The sequence below is a fragment of the Anser cygnoides genome, chromosome 13 (genome assembly GCF_040182565.1).
Source record: "Anser cygnoides isolate HZ-2024a breed goose chromosome 13, Taihu_goose_T2T_genome, whole genome shotgun sequence".
In the NCBI taxonomy this organism is placed as follows: Eukaryota; Metazoa; Chordata; class Aves; order Anseriformes; family Anatidae; genus Anser; species Anser cygnoides.
Window position 1 is genome coordinate 16,317,873 of NC_089885.1, and position 20,441 is coordinate 16,338,313.

At 35.1% G+C, this 20,441-nt stretch overlaps 1 long non-coding RNA gene across 2 annotated transcripts in view; it reads left to right on the plus strand.

The window, feature by feature from the left end:
* Positions 1-20,441, plus strand: part of LOC106037415 (uncharacterized) — a 165,259-nt gene that overhangs the window by 142,271 nt on the left and 2,547 nt on the right. For both annotated transcript variants that reach the window (XR_007168919.2, XR_007168914.2), the window contains exon 6: positions 14,772-14,920. This is a non-coding gene — a long non-coding RNA (uncharacterized lncRNA). The remainder of the gene's footprint in view (positions 1-14,771; positions 14,921-20,441) is intronic.

Here is a 20,441-nt window from a genome sequence, read left to right on the forward strand (position 1 = left end):
AGGAATCACCTGAAACAAGTCTGTTCCTTTCTCTGAAACTGTTGGGTTTACCATTACTTTTGGGGAGATTATTCTTCTTCACGGTTTCATTAAACTTAAGTTTGGCAAGTGTCTTTCCTCATCCAACGTCCTCTGTATTTTGGAGGGAAACACATCCTAAAAGGTATCTTGGTAATCTTGTTGTTTTGGGGCATGATGAAAAGGATAGATCAGATTAAAAATCAATTTAAACATTTTTACTAGACACTTCTGTTGCATTCTAAAGGTCTTTTTGTCTTCTTGTCCCGCCCTGCTGACTGGAGTACATTCCTGGCTAAAGCATGCCCTCTAGTGAGCCTGGGAAGTGGGATTAAAATTGCAAAGTGTTCTCATGTCTGGGGTGGATTTTTTTTTTTTTTTCTTTTCTTATGCAGCTTGGAGAATTAATCAAGTACAGTTCATAGTAATGGCTAATTTGTACTTTGTTAGGTGAGATACAGAGGTCAGTATTTTAGTATTTCTAATATATTCCTAAAGCTGCCACAGTTCTATCTAGTAGAACTTGGGAAAAGAAAGCAGTCCCAGTTGTACTTTGTAATCCTTAACTGTCAGCAGTTTGAGAGCTGTCTGTTGCGTGGATGACCTCAGCAACAATATGAAGCTAGAAAATAGAAGGCCAATTATAACTGAATTCTTGTTCAATTTCACAAATGGATCTGTTGTGTATCTCCATGATTTACAAGAGGATGAGCCAGAGAACACCTAGAAATTAAGAAGAGGAAAAAAAAATCACTCAAAGTAAATGCATAAACTGAATAAATTAATTCTGAAATTGAAATTCAGAAATATCTGTCAAAGCATAGAGGGATGAATTGCTCTTTCCTGAGTACTGATTTAAACCATTGTTTGGATTCAGTTTGAGGCCTGCAATACATTGTCATTTGATAACGTCAGATGGTTATCTAACAGTTTGAAATGTTAATATGTTTTATATGTTCTGTTGTTTCAGATTTTAAAATAATGGAGACCATATTTATAAAATGCTTGTTTGGCATTTTCCAGTTCATTCAGATTCAGACTGTTCAATCAGTTTCATTCATAATGGCATCTCTTGGTGTTGTAGTTTATCAACAGGATTTTTAGGATCAAATACTGTCTGACACCTCTCAGGGGGGAATTTTGACTGAATGGGAAGAAGTGATTTGTGCCTATATTGTACATCATGAAATAGGCATCTTTTATGAAGAACTTTGAAGGTCTAATCCTAGTTATTTATTTCAGCATTGTTAAGAAACAGAATTTATTCATATACTGAATATTTTCGTGCTTCCAGATCCAGCTGGCATTCATAGTATTCCTGTACCCAGACCAAAACCCAGAAGACTCTGTAGCTGATAAGGGCAGATTGATAAATGGACTAGCTGGTGGGCACTAGGAAGTGGTCAAAACTTACGTGCTTCTCCTCACGCTCCATTGATGCAACAATCTGCAGTACTCTCAGATTCAGCCAGCCTAAGAGCAAGAGGGACTTGTGGTACAGTCAGATGTTGTACTCATTATGCTGCACATAAGAGCTCAAATTTAATCCCTGTACAAATTAGAGAAAAGAGGACTGCTGAGAACATGAACTTTCTGGTTTTCTACAGATTCAGATTGTTTAGGAGTGCACAGAAGCAATACAAGGATGAAAGTTTAGAACTCCAGCTAGCCATCTGAAGTTGAACTGTTTGCATTGCATGTGAACACTACCTCTTAGCAACAATAATACAACAAATTTACATGTGGAATTGAATGAATTTTGCAAAATTAAATTGCATTGAAATAGTTGTTGGCAGTAGTGTGTCTCTGTTTCTTCAGTGCTCTAAAAGGTGAAGAGACATTGGTTTCGTTTGCATTGTGTAATAGGTGAAGAAAAAAATAAAGAAGAGGAAAAAACAGGTGCAACTTGAGCTGGCAAAAATCTGTGAGGAGAGTGGGAGAGTGCTGAGTTCTCATTCACATTCCAATGCTGTGCAGATTATGATTAGTAATATATTTGTACAATTGATGTACATATTTTTTTTTTCATTTGAAAGTCAGGAATACTTTTTGCTTGTTTTCCCTCTTATTCTGCAGGGCTATGCTTTAAGTAGTCAACATTTAATTGCTTATAAATGGTCATTATTAAATGTTTGTTAAAAAAACAAAACAAAACAAAAAAAAAACACCACACACAAAACAACCTCCCCCACCACCAAATCCCATATGATTGTAATTAATCCTGCAAAGTTATATACTATGGTTTTAGGCTTTCTGAAGTTTCAAGCAGTAGAGTCGTAACTTCAAGAGTTATACTAGAAGGAAAATTATCCTTATTTCTTATTTAGAAATTGAAGTTGATGACTTAATGGCCTTTCTGTTACTCCTCCAAGTAAGACTTGCTTCATTTCTGTTGTCTGTATATCAACCAGTCTGTATATTCACAGCCAGTGGGAAATAGGCACTAACAGTTTACAAGGCCATCTATAAGTAGTAAATGTTTGATAACTGAGAGTCATGTGGCTAATGTGCAGAAGATTACCTCAAACAAACATTAAGCCAACTTCAAGGAAAAAAAAAAAGAAAAAGGAATACACTTGTTAATCATCAGTGAGAGTTTATACATAGGAAATTTTAAATACACACAACAGACAGACAGCTGTAAATTGGGGTATTTTGAGTGATAACTTCTCTTCTGGGGAATGTGCTCAAGGGACTTCATTATACTGTCCTCGGCAGAACTCCCCTCTCTGCTGCTCCCTGCTCAACCGTGTCAGCATGCTCCAGGTCTGTTTTTCAGTAACAGATGTGATCTTCCACTTTTGTACAAAGTAGCTGCAGCTGATACTTAATCACAAATATCTCTAAGAAGATATTTTTAGATTAAAGGGATATGAATTACTTCAAAATTATCACATGCTTGAAATACACACACTGCATTTATTTGTTTTGAATTGATAGATTGTTTATGGAGCGCATACATACATATCCTTTTGTTCCAAAATGAATGGGTAGAAAAATTTGGAAACACTGGTTCAAAAAGTTCTTTCCATTTCTAGTGGCCCTTTCCCTAGCTATTAGTCAGCTGTGCATATAAGAGCTCTGATTGAAAATAAATCAGTTTGTGTCCGTATTCTGAACAGTATTAAAACTAGCTTGATTCTTGTCTTCCAATTGCAAGGCTATTACAAAGTTTGTTTTGTTGTTGTTTTTATAGTTAAAAACATCTCTGTGATTTCTAGCCTAAATTTATTTATGGCCATTGGTTGTCTGTCTGACTTAAGACCTTCGAAGATCTTTAATTGAAATACCTAAAACTAATTGTATTACATACTAAACTACACTATTTTCTCTGCTGAAACATTTTTAAGAGCATATTGAGAAGGCACCTATTGCAGAAAATGTGGTAATATCTTGAGTTGGAAAAGGGGAGCTCTGGATAACAAATTCATTCTTTCTCTTCCCTTTGGAGTCACACATTTAACAGTGATTTCTAATCACTATAAGAAGTGATTTTGCTGTCTTTTTGTGTTAGTAGCTATCCTGTATTTCAGAACAGTCTCTGCTATGTGACAGTGTTAGAACATTGCTGATCCACACTAGCAAATCCTACCAGGTGAGTAATAGCTACCTTTCAGGACATTTAAGAGGAAAAAAGTTTGGTAGTCTATATACATAATGGACCTCTGAATGCATCACAGTCTCCTTAACGTAAATTTTTAGGGCCTGTAGTAGGGATAACAAGCATTTTACTTAAGCAAATAAAACAGTGTTTTTGAAGATTTAATGTAGAATTAACATAAATGACAAGAGCGTGTTTTATGGAAGTTTGAGTTTTGTTTTTTTTTTTTTTTTCTTGTGCTCTTAAAAGAAATTGCTGCCTTGTTAGCTGTTAAATCATAATCAGCTTATGTAGGACTCCTTGAACTCAGACATTGACAAAAAACATTTTCATATGAAACTCTTTGTGTAAACATTGTCCAAATTCTTTGCTGACAAAAAAGTGGTAGTTGGGTCAAAATAAGATTTGATCTGAACAGATTCCTTCATCTGGGCCAGATTTTGTGTCACACATTGTAAATACCATTATATGGTAGGTAAATGCAAGTAATCAGTTGTGAAATTAAATTGTATGTAATAGTAGGAATATGGAAAAGGAAATTCCATTCCCAGATGGTTGCAGGTAAGTCCTGAAACAATTCTGGCTTTGGATTTGCCAATTAGTTTTTAATTTGCTGTTATATGAAAAATAGTTGATACCAGCATTTTCAACTCATTTTCCATCCATTTTAAATGTATGAAATGAAGATCTGCATTTTCTTTCATGTTTAAACTTCACTCTCATTCTGCCTTCAAGCTCAAAGGTTGAATATGGGTATAGTCTTTGTCCTTGAGTATCTTTCCTCAACTGTATATACTTGCTGCAAAGGATTCTTCAAAGTTTGAGGTATTCCAGTTGTCATTCTGGTATACACAGAAAAGACTGCACTAAGGACAGTGTGTCATTACTACTTGCTACGGAACAAGCATTTTCATAAGGTATCTCAGTGGAAACTGGAAACTGTTGATCTTGTGCAGGTGTGGATTTTTTAGGTTACGTGATGAAAAATGCAGCCTAAATTTAGCTGCTTTTTAAATCAGCTGCTAAATTTATCAAATATTTACTGAAATCCCCAAGGGTCTTTGGAAGCTGTTAGCATTGAACGCTATCAAGGGCATCCAAAATAACATTTAACTAGAGGTTTTTGAAATTTATCTCTGTAGCAGCAAGCAGAAGTTAAAAACAAGAACCGCCTTGTGTATATTCATTCCTATTACAGCATGCGATAAAATTTTGTACTGAGTAAATGAGTGAACTTCAAAAAAGTTGAGTAGAATATTGCTGATTTCCAAGGAAAGCTTTTAGAAAAGGATATTGATGGGGGTCAATATATTTTCTTTCTTTATACTGTCTTAACAATTGACGTGATTTTAAGTAGACAAGTATATGAATATAGTGAATTATCTCAGTTATGCATAACCCTATGCCCTTTATCAGACCATTCTTTGTTGCTCTTGGTTTTCTTTTCTTCTGTCAGTCAGGACCCTAACAGCTGCTGAAATCCATTGTCTTTCTGCACTTCCAGCTGTTTCTATGCTCCCATGCTGCTTCGTCAATGGATGGAAGCCACACTTACAGCTTTGTGTACCTAAAGTAGAGAACAGTGGTAGTGATGGAAAAAGAAATAACATCTCTTCCTATTTTCAGTATTTGTTTCCTGGAGATCTTGAAAGTTAAAATGCTATGGGGTGTTAAGGATAATTAAACTGGTGTACTAGTTGTGAACTAGCATGTGTGAACTCTGAAATGAAATGCAGTGGAGGAAACTCACTGCTACTCTGTCCTCCCAAATGTCATTATGCTAAAACTATAAAATTAAAAAGAAAACAAAACAAATTTCCATCAGCATTGCAGGCAAGCCAGCAAAGTGTTATGCACAAATGTTCTAAACAGTGAGAGACCATGTAGAACATAGATCAACAAAATGTAGAGCTTACAAACATGTAAAATTTATTCCATTGGGAAACTGATAGCAAAACATTTTCATCACTCATTTCTACAGGCTTTAACCTGTAAAGCAGCCTGTATCTAGGAAGTAGATTGAATCTTTTTCCTCTCCTTTCATATTATGTGTGCATATTCTTTATTACTGTTTCCTCATTTACAGGTAAAGTGTCGTTTGAGTATAAAAATGGCTATTTATTAATCCACTGAAAATCTACTCTGCCTTTAACCATCCTGATCTAATAGTTCTACCTTAGGCTTCATGTACAAAGAACTGATTCTGAACACACATGCTTTCCTGTACTGCTGCAGTGCTGCAGGAGACAAATGGAAGTGATGCTTTAAATAAAGCAGAGATGTTTTTTCTGACACTATTCAGAAAAATTGGAGGTAAATGGCAAGTGATTATCATCTCTTGCATATAATAGTTTCCACTGTTGGTCATGTGTATAGTTATGTGTGTGTGTGTATTGCGTATTCCTAATGTCCTATATTTCTCACTTGTTTATTTCAGCATCATCTACACTTTCTCCTATCGCAGCAATTGTATCAATACCGGTTTATAATAAATAATGATTACGGTGCTTGGTAAGCATCTATTTGCTGTGGCACCAAACACCATTTTGTTTTAGAATTACCAGGCAGTAGCTGGTATGAACAGCTGTAGCACTGGAAACTGGAAGAGCTAACGGGTGCAGATTTTTTTTTGGTTTAGTAAGGCAAAACAGAGGAAGTCATGGCTGTGGCCTCACTGTGGCACTACAGGTGATGTTAAAAGCTGTGGCTGCAGTAGTCTGTACTGGTGAGTACCTCTGTGGCCAAGGGTAGTACCAGAGATGAGAAGAGATGACAGTTTGGCCCTGGTGCACAACTGATAGTGTGTGTGTTTGTGTACATATACATGGTATATATATGAGCCACCTCTCACAAGACAGAACCCTTCTTAAGCCACACATCTTTATAAATAACTATAACAAATGGCTTGGCTTGAAGTAATTAACAACATTGAATGTATGCACACCATTAAGCATAACATACTTGTTCTGTCCCTGTTTTTTTCGTTGTTTGAGCCTTGCCACACTACTAAACTGTTTATATGTATTTTTGCCCTTTTAAACAATGTTTTAAGTCAACCCAAGTCAGCTCATGCTGTAGCCAGTCAAACTAACTGCGGACTTCATGATCAGTGTAACTCCAAGGAAATTACATGATTTTTAGCAAGGGTAGAAGAATGGCACAATGGTTGTGAAGTGCTTCTGTGAGTACAAATCTAAGTGAATTTGCCTTCCAGCTTTTTCTTGCATCTTCCTAGGTGTATTTAAGGGATTGCTCTAGTACTTCCCCTGAGCTTGAGATCAAAATTTAATATTTACTGAAGAAAATGTCAAATTCTCAAACAGTTTTTGCTTTCAGGTGGGTCAGTGACCTAAAAGTCTGTTTTTTAAACTTCCACTAGTGGACAGAATACTATAAATTTTGTAGCTAGCACAGTGTTCTTACCATGTGCAACACTATCCACTTTAAATCACTGCTTCAGTAAGTACTTTACATTGATTTATACATATATATATTATATATATTTTAATCAAAGCCCTGGACCTTGCTACACAATTGAGTTTGCTGAAGTAGATTATAGAATATGGGCAAGTTACAGCTGGGATGCTAATTTGTATACTAGTAGTTATTTCTTCTTTCAAAAATAAAAAAGAGTAAGGTATATTTAAGTAAAGTGTTGAAATAACATAATATCAATGCTTTCCCTCTGCCACGAAGCTGAAAAAAGGAGTCCATTCTATGTCAGGCTAAAAATGTAGCTGTGCTGAACAGCTTGGTCGAGGAAGTAGTAACTGTAGGTCTTTCTGGACAATGATGCTGTAAGAATAGCTGTCAAAATATATCAATTGTCAGAATATATTGATTATGTACAGCAATCTCAAAGGATTTCTGCTCCACAAAATTGGTAACATCTGTTCATCAGTTTTAAGGAATTGAGCTGATTTTGCTTTTCATTTCAGAAAAAAAAAATATAATTATACGTAAATTAGCCTTCTGTATTTCTACATAATAGAACGACTTAAAAAAAACACAACCTCTTTTTCTAGGAAAAAGTCGGCTTATTCAGTTTTATCTGATTGGCTTTATCTGATTAACTTTTGTGAATTCAGAAATGTTACTGCATTCAGTATTTGCTAATTTGTTCAGTGTAGTATTTTATCACTTCTTCATCTCATTTTTTGTTCATTAATGTTTAGCTGCACTTTAAGCTATTGAGTTAATACATGGTAAATTGATACATTTTGTGCTGGTTTGCAGTAATTAAAATGAATTTAATTGAACTGCTCTAGCATTTGTGCTAAGTACAGTAGTGTCTTAGTACTTAATAGCTTCACCACTCAATTTTCTTGATTTTACAGCTGTAATTGGACTTTTACATACACAGATAAAGTATTTCTTTTATTATTTTTCCTTTCAGTAGCCTCAAATTTTAGCAATGTTTTTGGTTTTCCAGCTCTCCAGCACTCATTAATCCTTCACAAACAAGAAGTATATATGTGTATGCTTTATACACATTAAATTACTCTTTTTTGTTTGTTAAAGAACAGTGTCTGGGTGCTAATAAAGTATGGTTACAGTGTACTTTTTATTTTCCTTGAGTGACTCCTTCATGCGTAGCTTCTTCCAGTAGGAAGCAGCTTAGTGAGAAGTGCAGGTTTAACTCAACATTACATTTGCTTAAGAGTTTTTTTTTTTTTCCCCTTTCTTTCTTGCCCTTCAGAAAAGGAGTTTCACAGAAACAACTTTTTCTCAAAATTCCTTTCAAGATTTTTTTTTTTTCCCCATAAGATCAAAGGGAGAGAATTGCAAGTAAGCAGAGACCAAGATTCATATCTCTGCTCTTTGTCAGCTGTAACAAAAGGGTGGATGTGGTCATACGCTATTATACAGCATTGAGCTAGACCAATGAATCTGAAATTGGGAAAAAGAAGAATTGCATCCGTGCTTAAGAGAGCAACTTCAGAACTGAAAAACTCAGAGGTGCTGTTGGTATTTCTATTGTTCCCTGTTATTCAGGAAGTTTTTCTTTTTAGTACTTGGTGTATGTTTGGGACTGATCTGTTACCTGTAAAGATTCTGACATTTTTTGTAGTGAGATATGAGGAAAAGCCACACTTCTTGACTTTAGAAGACTTAGCTTTCAAGCAGTGTTGGTTTGAATGTTATTTATTACCATGCCTTATTGCATGATACAATTTTGTGTAAAATAAACTCTTAATAAGCCTCTTCTGTTATTTTTGAAAAAGGGGCAAAGAAAGCAAGAAGCTCTTAGAATATCTTCTAGGATGTGCCGAATTCACTATGTTAATGTAACAGATAGAAAATACATTTGATTTGTGATAATATTAATTTATCCTTAATAAAGGTTCAGTAACAGTTGCAATGATTGACACAATCTGAACATAAGCAGGCAGCTGTTGAACTGCTGTGCTTTTGTTCTGAACAGACTTCTAAACACCTCATCAGAATTTTACTTGTTGCAGCTTGTGTTTGTTGCCTCTTTTCACAGTGCTGTGTACCTACGAGAAGTCTGGCTTCATCTTTTCTCCACCTTTGGCAGATGTAGACAGGAATAAGACATTCCCTCTCCATATCCCCTCCAGTCTTATCTTAAAACTGAAGAAATGGTTCTCTTGGCCTCTTCTTATGGATCACATGCCCTATCCCCCTAAATCATCTTTGTGGCCTATATTGGACCCATTGGAGTGTATCAGTGTCTGTCTCAAGCTTGAAGGGTTTCTAAACAGGCTGCAGTATACAGTATGAAACAAATCCTGATAGAAGGGAGTAATCATTTCTTCCAGTTTGGTAGCCACATTTCTCCTAATCTAGCCTGGTGTGTGTTTGGCTGCCTTCACTGAAAGGGCACTACTGATTCATGTCAGGACCCTCACGTCTCTTTAAAGCTTTTCTTTAGCCAGCTACTGCCCAATGTGTACTGCTGTGTAGAGTTGCACCCTGACAGATGAAGGACTCTGCATTTGCCTTGTATGAACTTGATGAGGTTCTTAGACCATTTCTGCAGTCTGCCAACTTTCCTCTGAATAACAGTTCTGCCTTCCAACGTAGCAGTTGTTGCCATTAATGGTATTGTGGGCATACATGCTGTGGGTGTACTCTGTGCTGTTGTCCAGGTTGTTAAGGAAGCTGTTGAACAGTTTTGGCCCAGGGATGCTTGAGGGATGCTGCCAGTATTTAATTGCCAGTATGATGTTGTACTGCTGATCACAACCCTTTGGTTCTACCAGTTTGGCCCAGTTTTCCACCAACATTATGGTCTACTTATCGAGTCCATATCTCCCCACTTTGGCTATATGTATACTCTGCATAATTCTACCAGAAGCCTTTTTGACACACTATTATCAAAATGGTATGACAGTATGTCTCACTGTTTAAGGGAAAATAATTATATTTTGAGGACTACTTCAAATTTTAGAACATGTTATTTTATCCAGCAATGAAGCAAAAGTTCCTGTGCAGAAAGCTTGGCAAAGGAAACTTTTTTTTTTTTTTTTTTTTTTTTTTTAATAATTATATCTCTGTGGGAGGCATGGGAAACAGACTTTGAAGTCTTTGCAGGAATCAATCACCATAAAAAATTTAATATGTATACCACCTTGCTGTTTTAATTGTGTGGGATCAAATGAAAAAATACAGAATGCTTTGTAGCTCAACAAATTCTAATGTACATCTTCTAGTATTGGTGTACTTCTTGAAGCCATTTATTAAATTCTGGAGGAAGAGTGAAGATTAAATGCTAAATGTTTTTGAGGATCTGGCTGTGGTTTGGAAGCTATTTCTGAACAGTTAAATTGAACATGTAAAATAAGTAGCGGGATGATGTCTGAAATTGTTAAACAGGGCAGTGACATGAATATAGTTTTATGTCCAGGTATCTTTCATATTTTAAGAGGTATCTTCCAGATTTCAAGAAACAAGTTAAACAGCAGGGACTTTGAGGACATCACCAAAGGTTTGTATGTTTCTCCTATGAACACAGGTAGAAGCAGTTAGGAAAATACATGGCATTTACATTTTTCAAAACTAATCATTTCAATCAGTTGAAATATTTGAAAATAAAAAAAAATGGTTCAAAAGAATGTTGTAATAAAAGTTTTGTAAAAGAGATGCTGTGTAGTAAAATGTTGTAAATATGTTCTCTTTATGTTCTCTTTGACAGAGGTGTTTGTATTGGGGGGGGGGGGGAGGGATGAGGACATGAGAAACAAACAACCCAAAAAAACACAACCAGAAGTGTACCAAAAATGTACAAGAGCATGAAATAAAGCAAAAATAGAATTGCATTAGGAAACAAGAGAAATTTGGTATACGCTTCTGAAATCCTTAATGAAGGAGTACATGCTTGAAAATGGATCTGGAATCTCAGTTAGCAGAGACAAAAGAACAAGGCCAGATGTGTGTGTCAGAGATTATTGTTCTGTCTTGATGTTAATTTAAGTTCTGATAGTCTTCGAAGGAAATACTAGCACAGGTTAGCTATTTTAATTCTTCCTAAATAAATTTCTAATAGACTTAAAACAAATAAAATTTATTTAAATTTCTAAAATACCACTTTGGAAACTGTCTTCATTAGTGATATTGAAAAAATATGCCATTTCATTTATAGAGTAATAAATCAGTTAATAAAATTACTAAATTAGGGCTGTATATCTTCATGTTTCTTTGGGGAGATCAAAAAAAAATGTCATGAGAGGAGAGAATTGGAAAAGCTAGTGGAGAGTATGGGATCAGCATGAGTAGAAGTGTTTGCTTGTGTAAGGGATTGCATTAGTAGTGTGGCGAATGATGAAGGTGGAAGGCAATGCTGTCTTGGAAACGAGTTAAATTAAAAAAGATAATATGGCCTTTGCATATGCAGCAGGCAGATGCTGTTGGTTGTTATGTGTTGGTTGCTATGGCAATCCAAGTGGTTGACCAATAGGTTGAAATTCAGTAGCTCTAATACCTAGCTGCTTATCAGTCTGTACACCATAAGATTTCAGAACAGCAGGGACATCTATTCTGTTATCAGTTTTGTGTGTATTTTTAACCTCTTTCAACCATAATTTCAAATCTCTAGAATGTCAATAAAATCTTTTTCCTATAGTCTTCTCCTTTATATTTTCATACTGATCAGCTCTACACATTGCTTTCTTTCTCCTTTTGACATGAAGGCTGTTTCAATTTGAACTACTTTGAAAAGTTTCTGCTAGTGAGGTTTGCATTTTTCAAAATGTGTGTTCAAGGATCACGTAAGACTGAATTACAAACACATCTTTCACTAGTGGCTTTAATGAGGGCTTCTTTAATAAGATGAGATTATATGAGAAATGTTTTATACAGTGCTACCCTCTGGTCTGGATAAGCTGGTAGGTCATCTTTAGTCTGTAATCTTGATTTTTTTTTTTTTTGAATGACTTTTGTGTGAGTTTGTACATTTTTAAGTGAAACTTACCTGAGTTTATCTGCTAAAATAGACTACACTGATACAGTACAGCTACTTCAATAGATGCTTTCATGCATTATAACTATGCAGCTTAAAAGCAGTGTCATTTCATATTGATGGTAGAATTCCTCTATGTATGTCAAGTTTAGAATTATGTCCTATGTTTCTTGTGAAGTCTGCAAAGGTAAAATGCAATTCTGACTTTATCTGGAGGCTGTGCATGTGTTTCTCAGGTGAGACATCCCCTATGCAATATCGGTCTCTCTGTCCCCCAAAGTCAGGGTGAACATCATAGCTTTAATTAAATCTTCAAGACCAGTCCTTGAAAATGAAGTCAGAAATGAAGATCACAAGATTGTACACTACATAGAAATTTTGAAAGGATATTACATTTTGGGATCACATTATTCACTTTCTAGTTTTTTAAATCCTTAATTTATCTTCATGTAATGCTTCCAGACTTTTTAAATTTGTGAACATAAGAGCTGAAGCTATTCTTGTATATATGTTTTTCATCCAATCTTCTGATACTGGGCTTCAAGAGAAACAGAGAAATCACAAGGGTCAGACTTGGCTGTGCTATTTCATGCAGCTGATAGAATACAATGCATCTGTTCCACAAGCCTTCTGTATTTGCCTTTTTTTTTTCTCGTAGATCTAAACATGTTGAAAGAACTGTAGAAAGGTAATTCAAGTATTACGTATGTTTTTAGATCCTAGAGGTAAACTTTACTATTTTGAAGGGAGTTGTGTTTGTTCTGGTATGAACAAAAATTCAACTACATTTACTTGTGGAAAAACAGAACTAATACATAGTATATTCCAAATTCTTGACAGAACTCTGTCTCTTTTAAATGGAGCCATAGGCCCACAGTGCTTTCTTTTAAAGATGTTAGTCTGATAGGAAAGATAAAATTGTTCTTTACAGTTTTATTGGGGTGTGTTTACCTTCTTATGTTAGTGCTGTGTTCTGGAGTCAGCAAAGAGTTAAGAGAAACAGCTTTGCTTGCTTTCTGAATCAAACCTATGAGAAGATTTTCTACATTTCTTCAATAGTAAAGAAAGTGTAGTAAAGGTGAAGCAAACTGCTTAAACCTTTACCTCATGTTCATTGCATCTCTGGGTGATGATGCTGTAGCAACTACTAAATTAAGTAAACTGAGTAAAATACCACAAGAAGAAATGTTGCTTTTCTCCTCTGTTTAAAACATGGCTGAGTGCCAATTGCTTCAGTGTTGGAGCAGATGTATTTCAGTGCATCTTGTGTGCATTCTGTCACTTTCGTTCCTTCCTCTTGGGGTAGAAACTCAGTGCAGCTAACATTGAAATTCAAAAACATCCCAGAAGCAATGATGTTTTCTGAAAAAGAGTAAAAAATGTGGACTCTACAAGGCTGGACCTGATGATCTCTCGAGGTCCCTCCCAACTCCTACAATTCTGTGATTCTATGAAATCTTTGTTGTTCTACTGCTTTTAAACTAGTTCTGTTAAAATCTTCATAATAACAGAAGAGAAATTGGGATAGTTGGAGTAAGACCATTTTAACCTTTCAGTCTTAAAAAGTGTCTAATAGAAAAAGGACATAAATTGTTCTCAACAGCAGAGCTCTGTTGAAAGTTTCTAGTCACTGAATACTAAACCCCTCTAGAGTGAAGTTTTAATTTCATTTGATTTTGTGTGTGCTATGTTCATTATTATAGTGGATTCTATGCAATTGCTGTGTTCATTTTTGAAATAGTGCAGCACTGTGTATAACTATACTAATACTTCTGGGAAGACTTATTATTGTAACCTACTGTTCTTGATATTATAGTGCATTTTAAAGTCACAACACATTCATGAATATAGTGATTTCTGCATAATTGTTTCATTTTTCCAATAGCAGATGATTTATTTAATGATTGAAGTTAACAACATCAATGAATTTCTTGGGCTGTCAGATATTTTCTAAATGTAATACTTTAAAAAACAAAAACAACTTCATTTTGACACTTATTTAAAAGCAACAACAAAACAGATATAATACAAGGCTTTTAAAGTGCATTGATTTTGAAATTCTGACTAAGGGGAGTGAAAATTATGTGATTTTCAGTGATTTGTGACAAATAATTAGCTATCAATTGTTAACTCAGATTTTTACATATCTGTTGTCAGCTGCACATGTTTATTCATTAGCGAATAATGCTTTTGCTGCGTACTTCTTTGTGCCATGTACTGAACTCTATAATTGTGAGTTTTGTGCTTATTTTTTTCACATTACATGAGCAGGCTAAATGCCCACTTTAATTTAAGAAAGAGATAAAGAAATATAGAGGTGGTTGATGCATTAGATTTCCTTGTACAAAATACGCATAGAATGATCTGTCCTCACATAAAAAATATTTTCATTTGGTTCAGTCTGAATGTAAATATTTTAAGGACGAAAACATGCACATAAGAAAATGGAAAACATAACAGATATGCTGATGTTATTTACTCTTTTGATTCTGGATATGTTTCCTTGTTAAGTTACGGTATAATGCTGATAAATGGTCTCGATGTTTTCTCATTTCGCTCAAAAACAACAAACAAAAAACTTTGCTTCTCATGCTCAGTTTATCGTTGTCCTTTCTCTTTTAAGCAGCTTTACTGCAAATGTTTTTTGGTTTTCATTTCTGTCTTTTTTACTTTCAGAATGATGAAGTTGGTACTTCTGTATGGACTTGTTTGTTTTGCTTTGTTTTTCAGGCATTGTGAATATTTGCTGGAAATCATCTCTTGATGATGAGTTGAATCTGTCCAAACTTTATATCTGGCTATCTGTAAATACTATGTCAACAATCCTCAACTGCTCATAACACTACCAGTGAACAAAAGAAAAAATGAGGATATCATATGTAAGTCTTTTCATATTACCTCTTTCTTTAAATCGCCAGCTGCTAACAGCTATTCTAGTTTGTGATCATGAGACAAGCTGTTAACATAGACTATGTCATTTCAGTTTTTCACACTTTTTTTTCCCTTTGTAACAGGCTTTGCCACTTCAGTTTTTTGCACTTCTGTGTGTGTGTGCTTGTCTTTATATGGTATGTGTGCTGTAAATCACTGAAGACTCATGTCGGCAGGCAGCTGCCATGGGCCACTCATTTGTAAGAACACATTAGTTCAAAAAATGTCAAACAGAATGAAATAGTTCCTCACTTCAGCCCAGAAAAAAGAAAAAAAAGAAAAAAAAAAAAAACGGGGGTGGGGGGGGATGGGATGGGGAAGAAAAGAAAAGAAAAATCAAGCCAACAAAATTTATCTGCAGTCATTGCTATGGGTTATTTTCATGCAGTACCAGGTTGTTGCAGTTCATCAACCAGACTCAAGTACAAGTAAACTGCTTCTCTGTGCTGTTTCACTGAGGATGATCAGTTGAAAGACTGTTTCTGTTGCCTGTTAAAGAATAACAATTATATCAATGAACTCCAAGTATCTTTGGAGGAGGTATACAAAGGGTGAAGGGCCTATGGTAAAGGTAACAGAAGAGAGATCTTGCAGGTACACAAGATACACAAATATCCCTCGGCATTTATTGCACCAGTTGTGACCATTCTGCAGCAGACGGAAGTCTCTCAACCACTGCCAAAGAGTTGGACAAGAGTTGGTGAGACTGATATAGTTGGATTCAGAGAGCTGAATATCAACCTTAAAACTCACAGGGAAGGGTGATGATAGAATGCTTCACTAACTGCTGGCATTATAGTCATGGGTAATCTCTAAGAGATGCTGTCCTTTGCAGGAGGGCTTACAGATGTGAAATTAAATGACTGTGTTCTAGATATATTCGCTTGTGTGAGTGTTACAACTGACTTAAGATGGTAAATTCAGGAGAAGGGGAATTTGGGAGTAAATGCCACCAATGTGACACAAAAACTTATTTTTCTTAAATAATGTCAATCAAAAAGCGGTTTAGTGCCTTATATATATATGTATATATCCTAGTGTTCTTACCTTGATGAAACCAGCTATGATGGTGTTCAATAATGAATATTTCTTTGTAACATTCTTTGTAACTTCAAGTACTTTCTGCATACAAGATGTAATGTAATGAATTTGTGAGGAATTACATTTCAGTTCAGTCCCCTGGACACCTCTGAGAGCTACCAAAAGCTGAAGTATCAAATAATGAAACTGTAATCAACTGAATCAAAATGTTCTTGGTTGGTGTGGGAAGGAACAGTTCAAGTTGAAGCAAGACTTGGAAAATAGGCCAAGCAAGAGTCAATAAACAGCATGGGCATTTGGCATAGGTTCACTGAGAACATGCTTGTTCAGGAAAAGTGCAGATAAACTAAGCAAACGGGCTGGAGAAAGCTACTGGGGTCCTTGGAACTTGAGAGAGAAAATAAATAGTTTTTCTTCACAATCCTAAAAGTTCATCCGACTTGTTTGGTGTGTAAGGTAAAATAAAAGCAGTCTGAATGCATATGTAGGCTTCACGTGTTCTATTCTGTTTCTAAGCTTTTCCCTTAATAAGGCTGTTCACTTTTTTATTTTTAGCTAAAAATGCTCGAAGGTAAGATTATTAAATGCTGGTAATGAGCTGTTATAAATCGATGGACTGTTTTTCTTATAATAAGAGCATAATAGTTTCACTTTGAAAGACATGAGGATGGCACTGAGTAACATTTAAGACAGGAGAGGGGTGAAGTCAGTCTTGATGTGTCGTTGACTTCTGAATATGCAGGATTTATTTTATTGGGTCATTTAGTTTTTGGAAGATTTCTGTTATGTCCCTGAAAGTAATTATATTACAGAAAGGTACTTAATGGATGGAGATAGGTGCAAAGAGATATTCCTAAATAGATAAAACAGCACAGCACCATTTGAAGCTTTACATGTTTGCATGTCTTATTTTATAATAGTGCTTTATCTCTCCTGCTTTCTGAGAGTCTAACTGATTATGAAATCTTGTGGTGCCATCTGGTGGATAAATTATAACTAAATTTATCAACTGGCCTATTTGAAATAAGGCTAATAAAACCCACTCAACAAAAGAGAAAACTGTATGGGTAATCAGTAAAAATAAGTCTTGATAGACACAAATGTGTAATATTACTGAATAGTTTATGTAGAGAGCAGTCCGTGTACCACTTGTACTTAATGTTCCTCTCAGGTTTGCTCTTGACTGCTCAGAAATCAGATTTTTGTTGTTTCTAAAGACTCGAGGGTTTTTTTTCTTGAAAATGTATGCCTATTGTTACGTGCCTTCTTAAATTAGTATGTATTGCCTCAGCTTTCCAGAAATAACATCTGCCATTTTCTATTCCCAAACTTTTAACGTAGAGACTTTAAATCTAGAATTTGTATCTCGATTATTCAATTATTCTTTAGAAAACTTTTTACCCTGAAGCAAAATCATGTAGAGAACTAAGTACCTTCATGAAAAATTAAATTAAATTAAAATTAAAATTAAAGTTCAGGGTTGAGGCTGCCAGATTCCACAGCAATTGTATTGTAGGCTGTAAGTTATGTGATAGCTTAATTTAGAAAACAAAATAGTTTTAATTAACTGTTTATAGAAATACAGGATGCACTTATAAGATTGCCATAATACTGTTTACTATAACTGACATTTTGGTGCTTTTACCACATTTGGTTTTGCTACATCAGTGTTGTTTTTGTTCCAATGCCAACAGTTCTACTCACAAAACAATTTAATGACAGATCTACTTGCTAAAAATGCTTTTTTTTGGCCTGTAATCTCTGTGGAAATGTGCTTGGTGGGACAGTAGTTTTGCTGGGCATCACACAGCACATCTTCTAGTGCTGCATTTTTTTTTGTTTGTTTTGTTTTATCAAGCAGCTGGAGAAAAAGAAATATTCCTTTGTAGATGAAAGATGTAAAAAAAAAAAAAAAAAAGCACCTTTAGAAAGACAAAAAGAAGGTAATGACTTAATGTGTCACTATAGTAAGTGCTACTACTCCTGGTAAGTATTCTCAGTGAATTGCTTTTAAAGAAGGTGGTGCGCTCAAGGTGGCCTACTGTTCTAGTCTCCATTTCGAGGTTATGATCACAAGTACTTTTGGTTTCGTTTCGTTTTATTTACTAATAATACATATGACTAAAAATGTTTTTCAACTGCTAGGAGACTACAGAAGGTTACTGTCAAAGGATTATTACTTTCTTCCTACACCCCTGCTTTTATTCTCAGAGTTTCAGGTAATGTTTTTAGGTAGTTGTTCATATTCAGGGAACTAAATATGAGAATCAGTCAAGTAATTCAAATCTCTTGCTTAGTTGAGAGCCCAAGTAACCTAAACAAAGAAACTTCACTTGTGAGTCATTAATTAACTGTACATTACAAATCCTGTATATTAAGCATCTGGTTATATCTAAATTAAACACTTGACATTCTAATTTAAAAGGCTGTTGTTAGGCTGCTGGTCAGTAAATCGGTTTACAGCTGTGGCATATCAGAAAATGATATTTTTCAGTGTTATATTTATGAATTTATTTTGCTAGGTGTTGACTGAGCAAAACAGTGCTACATATGAATTCACTTGTTTATGTTTAAGGATTGTTTGATGACTGTAATATAATTCAATATTTTTCCCCCATAATTTTACTTCTTCATGTACTTCTTGGAAACCTTAGTGTCCTAGGTGTTTGTCTAGACACCTTACATACTTGAGGAGGTGATTGAAGAGAGATGTCTTTTTGGATTTATAGCTAACTTAGATATCTGAAATTAGCTCCTCTTTTTATGTTAGGCTATGTTATCAGGAACATATAATGTTGGTTTTGACCTACCTACCCACCCACAGAAATTCTTAACAAATTAAAATGACTGTATATTATACCTAAGGGGACAGGAAAAGTGTGGCTGATGTTAGACTGTTGGGTTAGGTGGTTCCTTCCTTGTGTCAGACTAGCACTCTTATCTCAGGGAAGAGAGTTTACTTAGGGATTTTAGATGTAATGCTCATCTAGCACCATAATATGCGAAGTCTGAGTGAAGATTCATTGTTACAAAGCACAAAATGCTAACCACAATGGAGTGAACTGCTGTGAAGCACCCCAGTGGTCTGTATGGACCAAACTTGACTTTGTTTTATTAAACATTCATGCCACAGGTATAACTGCCTGCAGCGCATTTTTCAGGATGCTGTAATGAAACTGTGTTTAGGCTGTGCTGACAGTGCAGTCCATGTGAAGGTATGCAGGTTTCTGCTGCATGCAGTGACAACTTGCTGTGTGTGAAGGCATGTGCTACTGTGTTTTCCTATATCTATCTTAAGGACAGGTGGCTTTAGGAAGTATTCCCAGACTCTGTCTGATGTTTGATTTGGGATTTTCATAGTTTAATTGATCTTTCTTATGAATAATTAAGGTTTCTGTCAGTATGATTGAATAGAAGGACTGGACATTCTATTCTATTCTGGACAAGACGCTAATTGGGAGACCTTTTCGTTTCACAGAATATATTTTAGTAATGTAACATGAAATGACTGACATAGCACAGAATAGCAAGCTACTCCTGCAGTTTACTTAAACTTTAAAATAATTATTGTTAGAGAATAAAAAATATTTCTCAGAGTTTATCTTATTCCACTTCATCTTTAATAGAATTTGTGATAATAATAAGAAAGTTAGGTCGCATGTTTTTTCCAGTTTTAAAAACTGACAGTCTGCAGATAGGAAGCATACCAGATCACTCAGTTTTATTTTCTAAATAGTTCTGTAAGATGAATATATCCCTTTTTGCATATCTTTCATTTTAATTTTGACAGTTTGCCTGAAAGAAAGCACATACTGCCCATTAGATTCACTGTACAGAGGATTTATTACTTCAGAGGGTCGTGTTGTGTTCAGCTTTGCTGCCATGAGCATCGCAGTTTTGTCAGTAACTTACATTTAAGGAGAATTGAACTCCTTGTCTCCTTTCTCCTTCTGTCTTTGAACTGATGAGTCTGCTTAGTCAGTGTAGAAAATTCACTAAACCTAATGCTTTTTGATTTCCTATCATCATCTGTTCTTTTCTACTGGTTATATAAAAACTGCAATACTTAATTTAACATATAGGAGTGGTTGTAGCATTTTACGAGGAAAAAAAAAAATATGGCTTGTGGCATTAGTTGTAGCATGCAAGTCTTTTAGCAACACTGGGCAGTGTGTTAATCGTACATGTTTCTAAATTTGGCTTTGCTCATGGAGGAATAAAATTTAAAAGTCAAGTAGGAAATCATTTCACATTCTAAAGAGGAGTGCACATTTTGTAGAGAAAATATGTAACTTTTAAATTGATGAATAGAGTTTGCCAAAGTAAAATTTTGAGAGAGATTTACTTGCTGTTTACAAAGTTAAAATTTTCATATCCTTATTGGGTGAAAAAATAATAATTACACACTGTGGAGCTGTATTTGGTCAT